This window comes from Lissotriton vulgaris, chromosome 8, assembly GCF_964263255.1.
Source record: "Lissotriton vulgaris chromosome 8, aLisVul1.2, whole genome shotgun sequence".
NCBI lineage: Eukaryota > Metazoa > Chordata > Amphibia > Caudata > Salamandridae > Lissotriton > Lissotriton vulgaris.
Genome location: NC_141696.1, coordinates 891,226,409 through 891,246,375, shown reverse-complemented (window position 1 = coordinate 891,246,375; position 19,967 = coordinate 891,226,409).

Below are 19,967 nucleotides of genomic sequence, written 5' to 3'. Positions count from 1 at the left end.
CACCGTTCTCGAAATATCAGTTGCTTTCGACACCGTCTCCCACCGCACACACTAGCCACCAGACTCCACGACACCGGCATCCAAGAAAAAGCGTTAGAATGGATATGACCCTTCTTCTCAGACAGAACACAGAGAATAAGACTCCCGCCCTTCCTCTCAGAACTGACAAAAATAAGATAGAGAGTCCCCCAAATATCCTCCCTCAGCCCCATGCTCTTCAATGTTTACATGGCCCCACCCTTGCAACCATCATCAGAAACCACAGGGTCATCATCCTCTCATACACGGACAACACCCAGCTCATCTTCTCCCTCACCAAGGAACCTGATACCACGAGGTGCAATTTCCAAGAAGGAATGGAGGCCAATCCACCCTGAATGAGCAACAGTTGCCAGAAACCCAGCTCAGAGAAAACAGAGGTTCTCCTCTTTGGCTCTACCCCTTCGCTTGGGACAATACCTAGTGGCCTCCTGCCCTCGGAAACCCACCCACTCAAACAGATCACACACACAACCTTGGCATCTTACTCGACTCTTCACTCACCATGAATCGCCAGATAAACACCTCCGCATGCTTCAGCGCCCTCTGAGTACTGCACAAGACGTTCAAATGGATCCCCCTGAATCCAGAAAAACCATCACCCATGCACTCATCACCGGCAGACTGGACTACAGTACTGCCCTCTATGCCCGAATCAGCAAAAAACTCCTTCACAAACTTCATACCATCTAGAATGCCGCTGCCAGACTCCTCCTCAATATCCAATGACACAACCACATCACCCAACACCTCAGTGACCTTCACTGGCTACCAATCTAAAGAAGAAGAATGTTCAAGCTGCTCACATATACCTTCAAGGTCCCTCATAACAATGGATTGCAATACCTCCACAACGGAATCCCCTTCCATGCACCCAAGAGAAACCTTCTTTCAGCGGGCCTCACCTGAACCACCATCCTACGCTACCACAGGACCATAGCAGGTCGAAGATCCTTCTCCTACCTAGCAGCCAAGCCCTGGAACGAACTCCCACTTCACCTTCAACTGAGCCTGACACTGCACCAGTTCAGGAAGGACCTCAAGACCTGGCTCTTTGACTGACCCCAACGGAGCTGCCCACCCCCTCCCCCAGCACCTTGAGACCCTCATATGTGAGCAGTGCCCTTCACAAACACTGACTGATTGATTGATTGACTCCTGCCCTCTATGATGCCTCTTTCTGCTCATTCTGCCCAGTTTTGCCTCTTTCTGCTCGCTCTAGACCTTTATTCTACCTCTTGCTGCTTATTTCTGTTATCCGCTTTGCCTCTTGCTGCTCATTTCTCACCTCTGTTTTGACTATTTCTGCTCATGCTACCAATAATTTTGCATCTTTTTGCTCGCTCCTGACCTTTCTCTTGCCTCTTTCTGCTTGTTGCTAATATTTATTCTTTCTCATTCAGCCTGTTGCTGACCATTATTCTGCCTCTTTCTGCTGTTTATCACATTATTTAGCCTCTTTCTGCTCATTACTACCTTTATTTTGCCTCTTTCTCCTCATTTCTTACTTCTATTTTGCTTCTTTCTGCCCGTTTCTAATACTTATTTTGCCTCTTTCAGCTCATTGCTGACCTTTATTTTGCCTCTTTCTCCTCATTTCTCACATTTATCTTGCCTCTTTCTGCTTATTGCTCACCTTTATTCTGTCTCATTCAGCCTGTTGCTGACCTTTAGTCTGCTTCTTTCTGCTCGTTTCTCACCTTCATTCTGCCTCTTTATGCTCATTGATGAGCTTTATTCTGACTCTTTCTGCTTGTTGCTCACCTTTATTCTGCCTCGTTCTGCTCATTTCTCACCTTTATTCTGTCTCTTTATGCTCGTTTATCACCTTTTGTCTGCCTCATTCTGCTCATTTATCACCTTATCCTGCCTGTTTTTGCTCATTGCTGACCTTTATTTTGCCTCTTTCTGCTCATTTCTCACTTTTATTTTGCGTCTTGCTGCTGGTTCATGACCTCTATTTTGCCTATTTCTGCTAGTTTCTCACCTTTATTTTTCCTCTTTCTGCTCATTTCTTACCTTTATTCTGTCTTTCTTATAGTTGCTGAATTTCATTCTTCTAGTTTCTTACCTTAATCTTGCTTCTATCTGCTCGTTGTTGACCTTCATTCTGTATCGCTCTGCTTGTTTCTCACCTTTATCATGCCTCTTTCTGCTACTTGTTGACCTCTATTCTGCTTGTTACTCGCCTTTATTCTGCCTCTTTCTGCTTGTTTCCCTCTTTTATTATGTCTCTTTGTTCTTGTTTATCACATTTTTTCTGCCTCCTTCTGCTTATTTATCACCTTTGTTTTGCCTCTTGCTGCTCTTTTTCCCTAGGACCATGGTGGGAGTTTCAGGGTTCCCGCTGTGCCAGCTGGCTTCTCGCCTCCTACGGGAGTCGGCATTGCTTTTGCACTAAGAAAGCTGCTGGAAAGGCAGCTCCCTGCTTGTTTGACAGCTCCTGCTTGCTGGAAGGGGAGTGTTTGTTTTTGCTGTCAGCCCCCGCCAAGCAAAAGCAAACAGCTATATCTCAGGGTGGGCTCCCTGGGATATAGCAGGAGCCAACCCTGGGGTTGGCGGTAATCTTGACCTTATATGGCCATAGCTTCCCTCCTTTGATTTGCATGGGCGGTCCGCAGGAGAGGTGATGGGCCCCGGGGTCATATATGGATCAGGATGGGGGCAGGGTGCCCGCTCCTTCTTTGAAATGTTATTTTTGGCCCTGAGAGGTGGTGGTCCCTGGGACTCTAGGTCCACGTGGCCCCCAGCTATACTGCTGAAGTAGTCCCAGGGAGGGGGTGTTCCCCATGGCTTATTACAGCCCTGGAGGGGCGGTCCATGTTTCCCCACATAAAGCCCTGGGTAAGTGGTGGTCCCTGGTGTTCATTTGAGCCCATGGAGGTGAGTACGCATGGCCCACTCCATTAAACACCAGGGAGGTGGTGGTCCCTGGGGCTTAAAAAGTCTCAGGAGAGACTTGTGCCACCTGGGGGCCCTATTCAAAACAATTTTTGCTGAGAATGTGTGGCAATTTTATTTGAAAAAATAGTTTTTGCTATCCCGGGGTGCCTCTGGGACCCCAAGACCAAAGCTGCCCCCTTTTCTTTTTTTCTAATTTTTGTTCCCCACAATGGCTTCCTGGTTGAAGAGTTGGTAGCCAATCAGAGCTCTTCAGTTCTCTGCATGAGCTCACGATTATTCACCAATTAGCTGCAATCTAAGATATTCCCATTTGAATTTCCTCATATTTCTAAACAACTACTGAACAGATTTCCGCCACATAACTGAAAGCATAATCTGCAATCCAAAATCTACCTTTCTGTTAAATTCGGCGTAATTCTGTCCAGTGGTTCAGCCTGGAATCATGTCTAAAACGTGTATGGGAATTAACATGGGAAACTCTTTTTTTTTTCACCCACCATTTGTTTTTGTTGAAAGGAGTGTTGAACGTTTATCTCGAGGGTCAACAAGCCTTTATGATAGAGAAATAGGAATTGAGAGTAGGATTCATTTTGGTTCAATTTATAGGACCATGAATGTGTGTTCATTTGCAAAATGGTGTACTTTGCAATTATTTATGCCTGGAAGATCACAATGAGCTAATGAAAGAACCTTTTTGAAATAGTTAAATGTATTTATGAAAGAATAATTGAATAATGCAGCCCAATTCCTTGGAAATGTATATTTGATTTTATTCAAGTGGTGGGAAGGAGGGCTTTTGTGCTTAAAAAACGACACTCTGGACACTGCCTGTATGACCCAGTCGAAGGCTGTGACCGAAAAGCGTAGGTCTGCTTTATATCTGCACATGCACTTTGTAATATGAGGAAAAAAGAAAAAAATGAATAAAAGATTTAGGGCCAGATGTACAACCCTTTTTTGTGGCCACATCTGGGAGATCTTCCTGTTTGCAGCAGCAAAAAAGTGTAATAGCATGTACAAATGCTATTTTGCGAGTCACTGACTCACACAATAGCATTTGCATCTCTCACTATTATGAATGGGCGTCCCTTCCTAATAGCGAGTCAATGTGCTATGTACAAATGTTTTGCAACCTCATTTGCAACCGCAAAACACTCAAGGTTTTCAATCTACTTCAAGTAGGAGGTAAACCAGTCGCAAACAGGTAGGGTCCCCAAGGGACCCCTTCCCCTTTGTGTGTATGTGGGAAAATATTTTTTAAGAGCATGCAGTGGTCCCAGAGTCCACTGCCTGCCCTTAAAAAATTAAACGAAAATGCTTCACTTTTTTTTAAATGCAGCCCATTTTCCCTTAAGGAAAATGAGCTGCATTTGTTTAAAAAAAGTTGCTTTATGTAAAAAGCAATCCTAGACATGGTGGCCTGCTGAGCCCAGCAGGCCACCATCCCGGGGAGGGCTTGTCATTTCTAATGGGCTCGCAAATTGTGAGAGGCTCATTAATATTCGTGAGCCGCGCAATTTGCAACCCCATTGGGAATCGCAAACAGTGTTTAACACACTGTTGTACATGAAAATAAGCGCCTCACAAATTGCGAGCTTTACATCTGGCCCTTACACCTTTCTGTGTACCGTCTTTCTGTGTTGTCCGTGGTTGGTTAGTTAGGATTACTGGCAGTTGCCGGGAGTGAGTATCCCATATATATATATATATATATATATATATATATATATATATATATATATATATATATATATATATATATATATATATATATATATATATATATATATATATATATATATATATATATATATATGTATATATATATGTATATATATATATATATATATATATATATATATATATATATATATATATATATATATATATATATATATATATATATATATATATATATATATATATATATATATATATATATATATATATGTATATATATATGTATATATATATGTATATATATATATATATATATATATATATATATATATATATATATATATATATATATATATATATATATATATATATATATATATATATATATATATAACCTACTGGCGATAGCCAGTAGGTATATATAGTTAGGATTGGTTTCCATAGGAAATCCGCAACATTCTATTGGGAATAACTTTGGCCCTGGTTGATGAATCTTCGCAAATTTCTCAAAGAAGATGGCTCGCTCCGCTCCTTCCCTGAAAGTTTGGGGGGGATTCGTCAAGTGGGGGCTGAGAAAAAAGGGGGGTCCCAAAACGTGTTTTCCCCATGTTAATTTCCATAGGACCTTTAGACTCGGCTACAGCCCGAACGGCTGAACAGAATTATTTGAAATTTGGCAAAATGGAAGAGACTGGTTCGCAGATTACGCTTTTTTTTAAATGATGTAAATCCGTCCAGTATTTGCTGAGAAAATTGCATTTAAAAGCAATTATATATCTATAAGCGCGCACGCGTGCGCGCACTGTCCCCGCCTGCCTGCCTGAAATGGGGCCGCCGCGCTGCCCGCGGCGACCCGGAAGGTCTGGGGCCGGCCGGCCAATCCCAGCGCGGCCGGCTGGAAATGCCCGCCCCCGCCACGAGGGGGAAGAAGGAAGATGGCGGCACTGCGGCGGCCCGTTCTCTCCATGGGGGACTACGGCGGAAGTGCTGGGGCCAGCCGGCCAATCCCAGCGCGGCCGGCTGGAAATGCCCGCCCCCGCCGCGAGGGGGAAGAAGGAAGATGGCGGCACTGCGGCGGCCTTTCTCTCCATGGGGGACTACGGCTTCGGCCTCCTGCCGACGGCTAACCTGCCTGGCGGCGGCGGCGGCAGATCAGCATATCCGCTATCCACCTCGGGATCTGCCCTCTTTCCTGGTGGCGGCGGCATCTCCTCGCTCTTCCTGCCTGCGGCGGCTGCAGCGCAGCACCACCAAAACGGTGAGACGCCCATGCGGGACGAGCCGCTACTGAGCCACGAGAAACCTTACAAGACGGGGGACTATCGGCCGCCGCGGCCCCGCGGACACCCCTCACCCCCGCAGACCGAGCCCCAGGAGCTGGGTAAATCCGGGACAGAGCTTCAGTACCTGCCCGCCGCCTCCCCTTAGAGCAGCGGCCCCGCCGATCTGCTGCTGTCCACTGAGGAGGGGGTCGACCCCCATCCCATGCTATGCCCTCGCCTCCCCGCATCCCCGGCATGGAATCTCCCTCTGGAACCGCACAGTCCGGCGCCTGCCGCAGGATCCTCCGTAGGCTATTCGCCGCCTCCGCTGCCAGGCTTCGGAACTCCCTGGTCTGTGCAGACCTCCTCGCCATCACCGATGCAGCACCCCGGGAATGGCGGAGGTCCACTGCTGCAGGAATCGGAGGACGCCTACTACCCGCCGCCCTCCTCCTCAGCCGGACTGAGCCTTCTTCCAGAGCTTCCCGCACAGCGCCCTGCAGGCCCCGGCTGGCTTCAGGGGACTCTTCTCCGGACCGCAGATGAGTGTTCCACCGCCGCAGAACCGGCGCTCCCCGGCTAGTCCACAGCTGCAGCAGCAACAGCACCAGGCTGCGGCCGCCTTTCTGCAGCAGCAGCAGAACAACTACAACCAGCAGCAGGTGAGTAACTGTGGAAAGTGGGTGGTATAAGATGTTGTGGTGAATACAGCCACCAGCATGTGAAGGGCAACTAGAACGATGAGTTACGTTAGTGGGTGGAGGCGAAGGGATAATCCGGTTCCGTAGGGCAATTACAGCAGGGATCTGCGAGGCCCAGAACCAGCTGAGGTGTGAGTTATGGGGGTTGTTGTAGACGAGGGAATGGCATCTGTTAGACTATGGATATAGCCTGGGGATGCCTGCACCCCAAAACACGCATACACTGAGGGTCAGCAGCTTCAGTAGAAGTGGGCGAGGGGCTGAGGCGTCTTGTCACTGTCACCGGGAGACAGAGGATAAGAAACGGTTGGTGGATGGGCTGTTCGAACTCAGGGAAAAAGGTGGAATTGGGGCAAAATGGTGAAAATACATTTATTCCGGCAAGAACTAGGACGCCTTCCCTGTTTAAATAAGTCGGTGTCGTGTGTGTGGGAGGGGGGGAGAGTGGGTGGAAGCTATAGCGACAGAACCCCCCTCAGTATAGGGGACACCCCTTCATTCGTTTACACAGGTGGCCCGTCCCCAGAATCTGACAGTTGGCGTAGCCCCTGCACACGAGCTGCACCTGTCACCGCGGCATGCAGCACTAGAATATCTACATATCTCTTGTGTAACTATGCCCTCAGACTGTCAGTTCTAGATATTTTCTCCTACACTTGTATTTTAGTTGCCTTACTCTCCTATATTGTAATGAGGCTACAACTACATAGGCCACCTCTAGTTCGCTATCTATGCCTTTGCTATTGAAGTTTAGTATCTTGAAGTTGTGTCTGGGGTTTAACTGTCCCATGCAATATGTAATGCAAAATAGTTTTGCATGAACGTCTCTAATGTGTGTCTGTAAGTACCATGTCTTCTCATTTTTTTAACCCATGTGCTTGTTCAAGAGTCCCTTCTCCCCTGTCTCTGAGGCAAACATCCTGCCAGGATGTTCTCCTTCCCTAGATCTCCCAGTCGCCACCGTTTGACCCAGAAATTTAGCTCCCCTTTTCACAGTGGTTTGAGGGATCTTGATTTGGTTTTTTTGTGGTTTTTCTTTGAGGGGGGGTGTTTCTGCTGAAGGGTTACCCAGGCTGCCCTTTCACCACTACTTTCAGGCGGTTTGTCAAGTGGGGCAATATCTAGTTCAAGTGTGTGCAATTGTACCCTCAATGAGCACTCCATCCTCCTCTGGTGCGTGAGGTGCATCATCAGAGCTGTGTGAATAATAACTGCGTCAGCCCCGTGCGTGAGGTGCATCATCAGAGCTGTGTGAATAATAACTGCGTCAGCCCCGTACATGAGGTGCATCATCAGAGCTGTGTGAATAATAACTGCGTCAGCCCCGTACGTGAGGTGCATCATCAGAGCTGTGTTAATAATAACAGCTGTGAGCCCATGCGTGAGGTGCATCATCAGAGCTGTGTGAATAATAACAGCTGTGAGCCCGTGCGTGAGGTGCATCATCAGAGCTGTGTGAATAATAACTGCGTCAGCCCCGTACATGAGGTGCATCATCAGAGCTGTGTGAATAATAACTGCGTCAGCCCCGTACGTGAGGTGCATCATCAGAACTGTGTGAATAATAACAGCTGTGAGCCCGTGCGTGAGGTGCATCATCAGAGCTGTGTGAATAATAACTGTCAGCCCCGTACATGAGGTGCATCATCAGAGCTGTGTGAATAATAACTCCGTCAGCCCCGTACGTGAGGTGCATCATCAGAGCTGTGTGAATAATAACAGCTGACTTTGCAGGGCTCCCGTGATGGGAGGGAGCCCTGCCACCTGTAAGAGAAGCGTCATCTGCCCAGCTGACTGCCCAGCTCGTTTTGGTCCCCACCTGCCTGCCTAAAATCGAGCCGCCGCGCTGTCCGCGGTGACCCGGAAGTGCTGGGGCCGGCCGGCCAATCCCAGCGCGGCCGGCCGGCAATGCCCGCCCCCACCCTTCATCATGACTCGGCTCGGTCAGCACGTCATGTCATCCCAGGGAGGTCTGGTGCCTGCCGCGGAGGGAGCGCTGGCCGCCTCCCTCTGGTGCTGTCAGTGGAGCGCGGTCACAGCACTTTCCCTCAAACTAAGGGAGGAGACAGGCAGAGACCGCGCAGGAGGCGAGAGCCTGCCGGCAGGCTTTCTGTCCTTTTCTTCAGCTGCCTGCGCACCGAGAGAGGACGGGCCGTTGGCCGGCTCAGTCCCTGGCTACACCCGCGCTACTACCACAGTGTGGCTACATTCCATACCCCAGCGAACGTTGAGGTACTGCTCGTTATTCTCTGTACCTGAGGTGAGCAAGTGGCAAGCAAACTGCAGTTTTTTTAAAAAGATTATGTAGCCCACTACAATAACTGACCACTAAAATTTACAGAAAGATTCTTTTGTTTACAGTGGCACAGCACACACTATAAATGACTGGTGCAGACACGAGTCCTCATTTTGTATAACAGTACGAACAGTTTAAAACAGGACTAGGTGCTTCAGTTTCTGGTGCTTTGCTTTCCAGCAGTTTTAACATCTTCTTAGTATGTCTTGTTGCTCAAATGGGTTTAACTGCGCATATTTATATGTTTTCCTGTTTTTCATTGCTTGATTTTGGTTGCGACAAAGTGTCCCTCATATTTGTTGAAATGTCACTCATAATTACGGTGAATATATGAAAATGCCACACACAGCAATCTGAAACCTTGCCAGCTATGGTTTTCAGCCACTACTGTGCTTAAATAACCATCATGCATTCACCAGCCATCCATCCATGTTCCAGCCAACAATCATGCATCCATCCAACACCCACCCACCCTCCCACCCACCATTCATGCACCACATCCATCCACCCACCCATCCATCCATCCTGCATCCATCCATCATTCATGCATCCATTCACCCATCTATCATGCATGCATCCATCCATGCATCCACCCAACAATCATTCATGCATCATGCATTCAACCATCATTCATGCATCAAAAATCGGATCCCTAGGGCTGCTCAGGTGGTCCCACAAGGATAGTAACATATTTAAACGTTATCCGCTAATAGAATTAGCATTTTGAAAACCTTGCAAATTCACTGAAAAAACCATAGGTTTCTGCCCTTACATATCTATATATTAGCATTTAAAAAACCAATGAAATTCACTGAAAAAACCATAGGTTATACACTATATATAGTTAGGAATTAGCCTTTAAAAAACCAATGAAATTCACTAAAAAAAACATAGGTTTTAGGCCTTATATAGTTAGGAATTAACATATAAAACCCCATTGAAATTCCTCCTATATAGTTAGCTGGACATTTTATTGACATAAAACCCAATGAAATTCCATATATAGTTAGTTGCAATAACTATATATCGCGCACCCGCAATCCACTGCTGATGATGTCACATATTACATCATTCATGACATGGTCAGTGACATCACTGATGACATCACTGATGACATCTCAAATGACATCACTGATGACATAACTGATGACATCTCAAATGACATCACTGATGACATCATGACTCACCAATACCAGTTACTACATACGCACTCACTGATTCCTACGTCTATGCACACATTCACTCATTCACCCATACAATCACTCGTACATACAGTCACTCATTATTACAACACTGTCATATGCACTCATACAGCTATGCAGACACTCACACACTGCCACTCATCCATGGAGTTACTCACACACCTAGTCAGTCCTGTAAAGAATCAATCACACTTCGATTTCCTCATCTATACAGTTAAACACAGAACACCTTACTTTTTCAAACATATACTAACACATACTTACTCTCTTATACAATTACTGATACAAGTACACATTGATCTGCACAGAGTCACTCGCCTCCCAGCCAGTTACACACACACTCAGTCTTCCATACAAATACTTGGGCAACCAATCAATAAGCTATATAGGCACTCATATAGCTACTGATCAACACATGCAGCAGCTTGCACAACAACAGACATATTGATGCACACTTTCAGACAGTTTAGTTATTAACCCATGCATTCAGTAAGACACATTCATTCACTCGCTCAGTCAGTCACGCACCTACTAAATCCTTCATCCAGACACTTATACATCCACTCATTCTTCAATATGTAAAACATATTTAAACTTTACAGAAACACACAGTCACTGGATGATGTCATCAGTGATGTCATCAGTGATGTCACTGACCATGTCATGAATGATGTAATATGTGACATCATCAGCAGTGGATTGCGGGTGCGCGATATATAGTTATTGCAACTAACTATATATGGAATTTCATTGGGTTTTATGTCAATAAAATGTCCAGCTAACTATATAGGAGGAATTTCAGTGGTGTTTTATATGTTAATTCCTAACTATATAAGGCCTAAAACCTATGTTTTTTTTTGGTGAATATATATATATATATATATATATATATATATATATATATATATATATATATATATATATATATATATATATATATATATATATATATATATATATATATATATATATATATGAACAGGAACTCGCCAGACGCCCACGGCGCCACCAACTATTTGTTCAATTGGAAAATGAGGAACAGTGGAACCCGAATCTGGTGCCAAAACAAAAGTGCCTTTATTTGTGCAGATTAATGCTCAGCATGCCGCCATGACACGTTTCGACTGTCTCCACAGTCTTGATCACATGATTGATATATATATATATATATATATATATATATATATATATATATATATATATATATATATATATTTACAGTATAACTCTTCAGCTTTGTAATCCCTTTCCCATAGGGCACAAACAAAGAGACGGACTTCAAACCCCAGAATGCTGTCGGAACACCACGCCCTCTCAGGCAGGTGCCTGTGATTAAAAACTGTCGTCTGCAGCGCAAATGTTCATTGCTGTAATCTGCCACTGAAGAAAGGACTGTGGGTCCTGAAACGCGTCTGGCATTGAATTTGGATGCTTGGAGACAGGTGCGAGGTGTGGCGATGGGATCGTGCTTCTCTCCCAGCTACGCATGCTTACATGTTGGCTGGTGGGAGGAGCACGGTCTCACCGGTACTCCCGGCTTTGAGAAGGTTAAATACTGGAAACGGTTTATTGATGATGTGTTTTGCATTTGGGAGGGGGATGAGGAAAGTGCTAAAGTTTTTGTTGATGATCTAAATCAGAATAATGACAACTTGTTCTTCACGGCCCAAATCAGCAAGGAGAAAGCAGATTTCCTAGATGTTCATGTTACTATCTCCAACAACACCATTGCCACGTCATTATATCGCAAACCGACGGCTGGCAATAGCATATTACATGCTAGCAGTAAACATCCCCAACACGTCATTTCCAATATCCCTTATGGGGAGCTACTCAGAATTAAGAGAATTAGTAGCACTCCTGAAACCTTTGAAAAAGAAGCTCAGACTACATTAAATAGATTGAAAGCCAGAGGATATAACAACAAGGTCCTTAACAACGCACTGAGGCGTAGTCGAGCCAAACCCCGGGATTCCCTTCTAACGTCTGAAATCATGGATATAGAATCTGAGAACCCCGCACCCCGCCTTATACTTGCATTCAGCAAACAAGAGAAACAAATAAGGTCCATTATGAAGAAACACTGGTCCATTTTGCGTACGGATAGTGTCCTGGGTGATATCATCCCCAACACACCGACCATTACGTACAGAAAAGCTCCCAGTATGCATAACAGTCTAGTCAGAAACAGCCCGGAACTAGGAAATGGTAGCGATTGGCTGAAACATAAAGGTTTCTTTAAATGTTCCTCCTGTAGGGCATGTAAATTTGGTGTCAATACATCTCACTATTTCACACCCTTCAGTTCTAAGAAAAAGGCAATCCGAGGAACTTTCAATTGTCACAGCGAGTTTGCAATTTATGTCCTGACGTGCACCTGTGGCCTACGATATGTTGGCAGTACCAAACTACAGGTGCACGCCAGGATTCTGCAACACTTGCGAGCTATTGTCAATAGTGACAAATTGTATCCAGTAGCACGCCATTTTAAGTCCACTCATAACAATGATTTGTCCAATCTATCATATTATGTTATTGATGTGGTCGCGCCCCTCGGCCGAGGAGGCGACAGAGAAAAATTGCTGCGCAAAAAAGAAACCGAATACATTATAGAACTAGACAGTAAATATCCTAATGGACTGAACACCACTGAAGACTTACATCATTTGTTGTAATCTTACCTATCCGAAATTTCTTATTGGGTTCTTTTTGTATTTTTCTTCTCAAGGTCTTTCTGAATTTAACAACTGATACCAGATGGCGCCGGGCTGGCACCACATGAGAGTCCACAATGGATTCATGTATCACCTGGACCTTGATTTATGTTGCCCTCAAATTTATAGTATCTCTTTTTCCACTTTGAATAATTTGGGGACTAATGATTCTTTGTCCACCAATATTGTGTTTTTATCTTCACTAGGGTGCACTTTTGTTATATTTTTATTATAGATCACTACATGTAATTTTCACCAGTGGGTTATTTAATTTCAGCGTTGATAAACCATTAGCACATGTAACTATATAATTTAGGGAATTATATACAGATATGTATCCTTTGGTCCAAAATCATGTCATGTGAGTTGGATAAGATATAGATAGTGTAAATAGATTGTTAATGTATATATTTGTGTGGTATTAATATGTATATATATGTATAGGAGTAGGAATATGTATATTTTTTTACATATATATATTTTTGTACAATGTAAGATTAAGGTATAGTGTATATAGATAAAATATATTTATATTTTTCTAGAGATGAGGCCATAAAATACATGGATACATCTGTATATAGAATTAGAATTGATTTGTACATATTTAGTATGTCTTATACATGGCTATGGTTTTATATGACATTGTAAATGCATTCATGCAGATATAATTTTTCAAACATGCTATTATCAACTCTGATATATAGTTGAGAGGTGTTCACGTATATGTACAATGAGATACGTGTTTTTTCTATGTTTACACCTTTGGAACTCACGTGATTGGGTGGAGCATCACGAACAAAGAAAAAAATTTGTATAAATTTGCTGCTGACCAGGTGCGCGGTGTGTGACCAAGAGCACAAGTTGCTCGAAACGCGTAACCGGAGAGGTTTGAAATAAAATCTCCTTGCCTGCAACCATTGGGTCCGTGTCTTCATGTCCACTGGAGTGTGGTTTTTTTGAAGATTGGTTTGTTCATATATATATATATATATATATATATATATATATATATATATATATATATATATATATATATATATATATATATTTACAGTATAACTCTTCAGCTTTGTAATCCCTTTCCCATAGGGCACAAACAAAGAGACGGACTTCAAACCCCAGAATGCTGTCGGAACACCACGCCCTCTCAGGCAGGTGCCTGTGATTAAAAACTGTCGTCTGCAGCGCAAATGTTCATTGCTGTAATCTGCCACTGAAGAAAGGACTGTGGGTCCTGAAACGCGTCTGGCATTGAATTTGGATGCTTCTATCTGAGCTATGTGAGTGCTGGCAAGCTGTTTGGCAATAAAAGAAACGAACGAATTGAGCTTCCTGAGGCTTTCTGTGAATGCGTGCTACCTGACCTTTGGATTTTACACAGCCTTGCATGGCCGGAATGGAAAGCCCACTGCTGGCTCTGCAGACCTGATTTGACTCTATATGAGAGCTGAAATCGAGGGGAGGAAGAGGTGTTTGGTTACAGTACAGGGCTGCAGCCTGCACATGTTCGTGCTGAACTTCTATAAAGCAAGGCATTCACTGCGCCAGGACTAGCATCAACCCACTGAGGCTTCAAATGAATTAATTTTGCAGTGAATTGAAACGCACCCACTGGGGTAAAACACAGACGGACTTCAAACCCCAGAATGCTGTGGGAGCACCACGCCCTCCCAGGCAGGTGCCTGTGATTAAAAACTGTCGTCTGCAGCGCAAATGTTCATTGCTGTAATCTGCCACTGAAGAAAGGACTGTGGGTCCTGAAACGCGTCTGGCATTGAATTTGGATGCTTTTATCTGAGCTATGTGAGTGCTGGCAAGCTGTTTGGCAATAAAAGAAACGAACAAATTGAGCTTCCTGAGGCTTTCTGTGAATGCGTGCTACCTGACCTTTGGATATATATATATATATATATATATATATATATATATATATATATATATATATATATATATATATATATATATATATATATATATATATATATATATATATATATGCAGTATAACTCTTCAGCTTTGTAATCCCTTTCCCATAGGGCACAAACAAAGAGCGCGGGCCACCAAGTGCAAATCCTTCAATTTATTTTTGCTGCAATTTCATTCCATGGTACAGCTAGATGGGGCAGCCATTACGCGTTTCATCCCAAGCGTGGGACTTGATCACATGACGCCATCCACCTATCATAGTTTCTTAAATACTCACAACACTTTTTTTTTAGATTTTTTTCACCGGCTTTTTTTAGGTTTAAGACCCACACCTCTTAAAGTGACAACACCATGCAATGGGTTCCAAACTAAGTTTCATCAACCATATTTACAAACAAATGCTTTTTTTTAACAAGGGTAAATCCAAAATCAGTTAACAAAATTAAGTTAATTACATAATGGATCGGTGGACCGTGGTCGTCCAGGCGTAAATGCCTTAGTCCTGTTTATTTGGGGAGATTTTTTCATGTTTGGTTCAATGGTCTGTATCGAATCCACAATCAAATAACCTGTACAAAAGTAGAGATATAAATATATACTTCACACTATTGCACTAATAAATAGGTATAAATACGTTGTAAATACATATCATAAATATGCTAAAATCATTAAACAAAATCCAAATAAAAGGAATTTTTTTATATATATACACTCAGTTTGTGGAAAGATAGCCTTTATCTTATTGTTTGTCCCACATGACCATTATGTTTTGAAAGTTTGATTGGAAACCCCCCAATGCATTTTAATGTTCACATCTATTACATTTAAAAACATTTATATATATATCCCAAAATACCAGTGCCTATGTGCAAATAACAACTTGTTAAGTGGTTTAAAAAGAAGAGTAGTCAACTTTTAGGGAATATTTACGGCAGCAAAACATGTTCCCAACCTATGTCTATATAAATATACTGACGATGTCTGAAAATATTAACCAACTATGATTCGGTTATGGGGACTATTTTATTATTATTATCTAAGGTGGCCTGCTAAAAGTAACTAGTTTGTATACTGAATGTTTTCACTTACAGTGTATAGTTTATTTTAGTTTCAGCTTTTAACGGTTATAGACAGATTAAAAATAATGTCTACTTGTCTATAAACTTGCATGGAGTTCCTCTGAACTATTTAAGCCATTGGGTTGTTTACTGTCGAGGCTCAGAATGTAATGCATTTCCAGCAACCTAAGGTTCTTAACTCTGTCCCCACCTCGTTTATTTCTTGGTACAGAGTCAACCAAAAAATATTTTAAATCCTTAGGGTCACCCTCATGATGTTTTTGAAAATGCCTAGCCACCGGATAGGTTTGATCATGGTTCTTAATTGTGCGTAGGTGCTGGAGTACCCTCTGATGCCCTGGTAAGGTCGTACTGCCAACATAGCGTAGACCTCAAGGGCACTCCAGCACGTACACCACATGATCGGTTTTACAATCCAGTGCTTTTGTGATGACCTTATTTGGCCCCCCAAATGGCATGGAAATTTCTGTGGTATTAATCCAAGGCTGACAGGCTTTACATGTCCTGCACTTGTAGAATCCCTTTCTTTGTTTAAGCCAAGTACCCTTGTGTGGAGGACCAGCTGGGTCATTTTCCACTAGGGTATCCTTCATTGATGTCCCCCTTCTATACGTTATCATAGGGTTTCTGGGGACCGAAGCACCAGTAATGGGATCCTGTTTTATTAGATGCCAGTTTTGTTTGATTATTTTCCTGACTTTTACATGTTCCTTGTTGTAATCTAGGATGAATCTGAACGTATTATTGGCATCATCCTGCTTATCTCGGGCAGTACAATTGCCTAATAGTTCTTCCCTGTCCACAGAATTGCATTTCTGCAAAGCCTTCTTTAAGTAATGGTTACTATATCGAGGTTCTTTGAACCTGGCAATACATTCATCCTGCGCTATCTGGAGTGTAGTCTCATTGCTACAGATTCGCTTTATGCGCAGGAGCTCCCCATAGGGGATGCTCTGCACTAGGTGGTTGGGATGAGCACTGCTTGTGTGCAGGGTAGCATTGCCTGCCGTGGGTTTCCGATGCAACTTGGTTTCTAGTTTCCCATTATCAATGTACACTTCTACGTCTAGGAACGTTACCATAGAGCGACTACAAGTAGCTGTCAAATTTAAATTTAAATCGTTCTGGTTAAGTGACTCGATAAACATCATTGCATCTACCTCACTGCCATCCCATACCAAAAACAAACTGTCGATGTACCTCCACCAACTTTTGGTATGTTTTTCCAGTATACTTGAGTGTTTGGCCATCAGGACCTGCTCCTCCCACCAGCCCATGTGTAAACACGCATAGCTGGGGGAGAAGCTTGCCCCCATCGCCACACCTCTCCGTTGTTGGTACATCTTATCCTGGAACAAAAAAAGTTATTTTCTAGGCATAGCTTGACCATGTTGAGCAACATTTTGTTGTGTTCGTCATATTGGGACTCTTTCCTTGCTAGATAGTATTTTAAGGCCCGTAATCCATCATCGTGTCTAATAGATGTATAAAGGGAAGTTACAATAAATATTGGTCACTCCATACAAAGTCTTTCATCTTAGACAAAAAGTCACCAGTGTCTTTGATATATGAAACCAAATTAACAACAAATTATTGCAAGAAAAAGTCAACAAAAATTGAAGTGTTTTCGAATATACCATTTTTGGCAGATATAATTGGGCTACCTGGTGGCTTCGAACTTTGGGTATAAAGTACACTATTGGTATTGATGGATTTGTATTCCATAGATACTTGAATTCATCAGTTGTCCATTTGCCTTGCTCACGCCAGGCCATGAGTTTTGTTCGGAAGGCTACGTGGACATTATTCTATATTGCTTTGCTGCTTTTACCATAAGAATGTTCATTGTTGAGCTGTTTTAATCCTTCCTGCACGTAGTCCTCCTTTCGCCACAGGACAACGTTGCCTCCCTTGTCGGCGTTTCGCACCACGATGTTCTTGTTGTTTTTAATTTTTGTCATAAGTTGGTAATATTGGAGTGACTTTTTGTCTTTTTTGTTTCTGTTTTTGTTTTGCACGGTCGCCCTGATGTTACTTTGTTTAAGTTCTTTAAATCTGAAATCACTTGCTCCTGAAACATGTCGATATTATCCTTTAGCATCAACGGATAGAACTTTGATGGTGGTTTGAAAGGGGTCATAGTGTGTACTTTCGATGCATTACTCGCCACGGTACTGTTGGCGCAGGTTGACTGGCGGCAGGTTGACTGGGTTTGTTCATCATATCGAACATAATGTCCACCATATCTTGAGTGCTCGGATTTTGTGAGCTGTTACTGTTGGCCAATTCCTGCACTGGTGTCTGCAATGCGCCTCCCGCATTTTTGTTGTCAGTCATTTTCCCTGTCTGGGCATGGAGTTTCCGCAATTTAAGTTTCCGGACACTTTTATAGATGTCAACCCGAGACTTTGTGTAGTTAAATGAACTCTCCGGGCAAAAAGAGAGTCCTAAGGCAAGTAATTGCATTTCCACAGCATTCAGAGTCATATCTGTCAAATTGAGCACTGTTTTTTCACTGCTTGCCCTTTTGTCGTGGGGTATTATTTTCTCCAATGCTTCTTTTGTTTTTTCTTCGTCTGCGATTTTTTGTTTGTGACATCTTCGCCGACTTGCCTTTCTTCTCTCCCCTCTTCGTTTGTTCCTCCTCTGTTTTCTTGTACTTGCGGTTTCCGAGGTCACAGTGACTGGAGGCACTCCCAGCATAAAATATCAACCTCCTCGGTTTAGGGAGCGTCGTCTTTCCTTAGCTGGTTTCTCCTTGTTGCGGGTATCAGCCTCAGAGCCGCTTTCCACCGCCGAACTGTCACCAGAAGCAGATGTTAATTCCTCCTGTTGTCTGTCATTATTTGATGCCAATTTGGATGCCCTGCTGTCCGCCTTGAGTGCCACGAATTTCCGAGCTAATGTAAATATCCTCCCTTGTTCGTAGTCGCACCTATCGCGATGAAACTTACATGTTTTCCTTTCTCTGATTGTGTCCTCCTCCTTTTTTAGTCGCTTTTTCATTTCGTTTTTAATTTTGGTTACTTCATCCTGCGGTTCCATTGCATTTAATTCTTTGGTCAAATCGTCTATTTCTTCAGCCAGTTTGATGCAATCCTTTTCCGCATATTTCACTAAGATCAGGAGGAGTTTGCGCGAATGTTCTAAGTTTGCTTCTGCTATATATATATGAAAAGGAGTTTTTCTTTTGATGCTATCTTTGGGGCAGGTTGAGGAATCTTCGCGAAATTTTCAAAACTAATGGGGCGCTCCGGTCAGCTCCTGTCTTGAAAGTTTGAGGGTTATTCGTCAAACTAGGATTAAGAAAAAAAGGGGCCCCAAAATGCATTTTCTCCATGTTAATTTCCGAGGAAATTTTGGAGAAAGCTACAGCCTGAAGCGCTGAACGTAATTATACCAAACTTGGCAAAAAGGTAGCTATTGGTTCAGAAAGTGTGTTTTTTTAAATGGTGTAAATCTGTTCAGCAGTTCCTGAAATATTCATATTTAAAAATCGTTATATATCTGATGACTGTGGTTGATCCGCGAACCCTCCAGGGCATGAGCTTGATTCTGATTGGCGGCTAACATTTCAACCAAAAACTGATGGGAGCCATCTTGTGACTCAGTAGAACTGAGACACAGGAAAAAAGGTCATAAAATAAGAAAATGGGGCAGGGTAAAACACTGTGACCCCCTAGGCCTGATCCGGGGGTCCCACAGGGACCCCAAGGGCCCAAAAAAGCATTTAAAAATAATAATTGTCAGGGGGATCCCATAGGGTCCTCAATTCTGTCAAACATTTAAAAGAAAAATGAAGCGCGGTCCCCCGCGCTTCATTTTCTAGAAGCCCCTAGGTGGGTCAGGTCCTGGGGCAATACTTAATTAGTATGTGGGGGCCCCCACAGTCCCAGGGACTTCTATCTCCCCAGGGCATGATAAATATTGTGTGGGGGTATGCAGTCCCCCAGCAGCCCCGTGGACTGCCACCTCCCCGGGGTATTAATATATTATGTGTGGTGGGCTAAAACCACCCAACACTGGCCCAGGGACCACACCTCCCCAGGGGCACTTGTTTCTAATATGGTGGTTTGCTGCAGGCCCGACCCCAGTACTTCCACCTCCTCAGGCTATGTACAAGTTGCACAGGGGGTCATGCGGCCCCCCTCCTGGTGCCCTCCA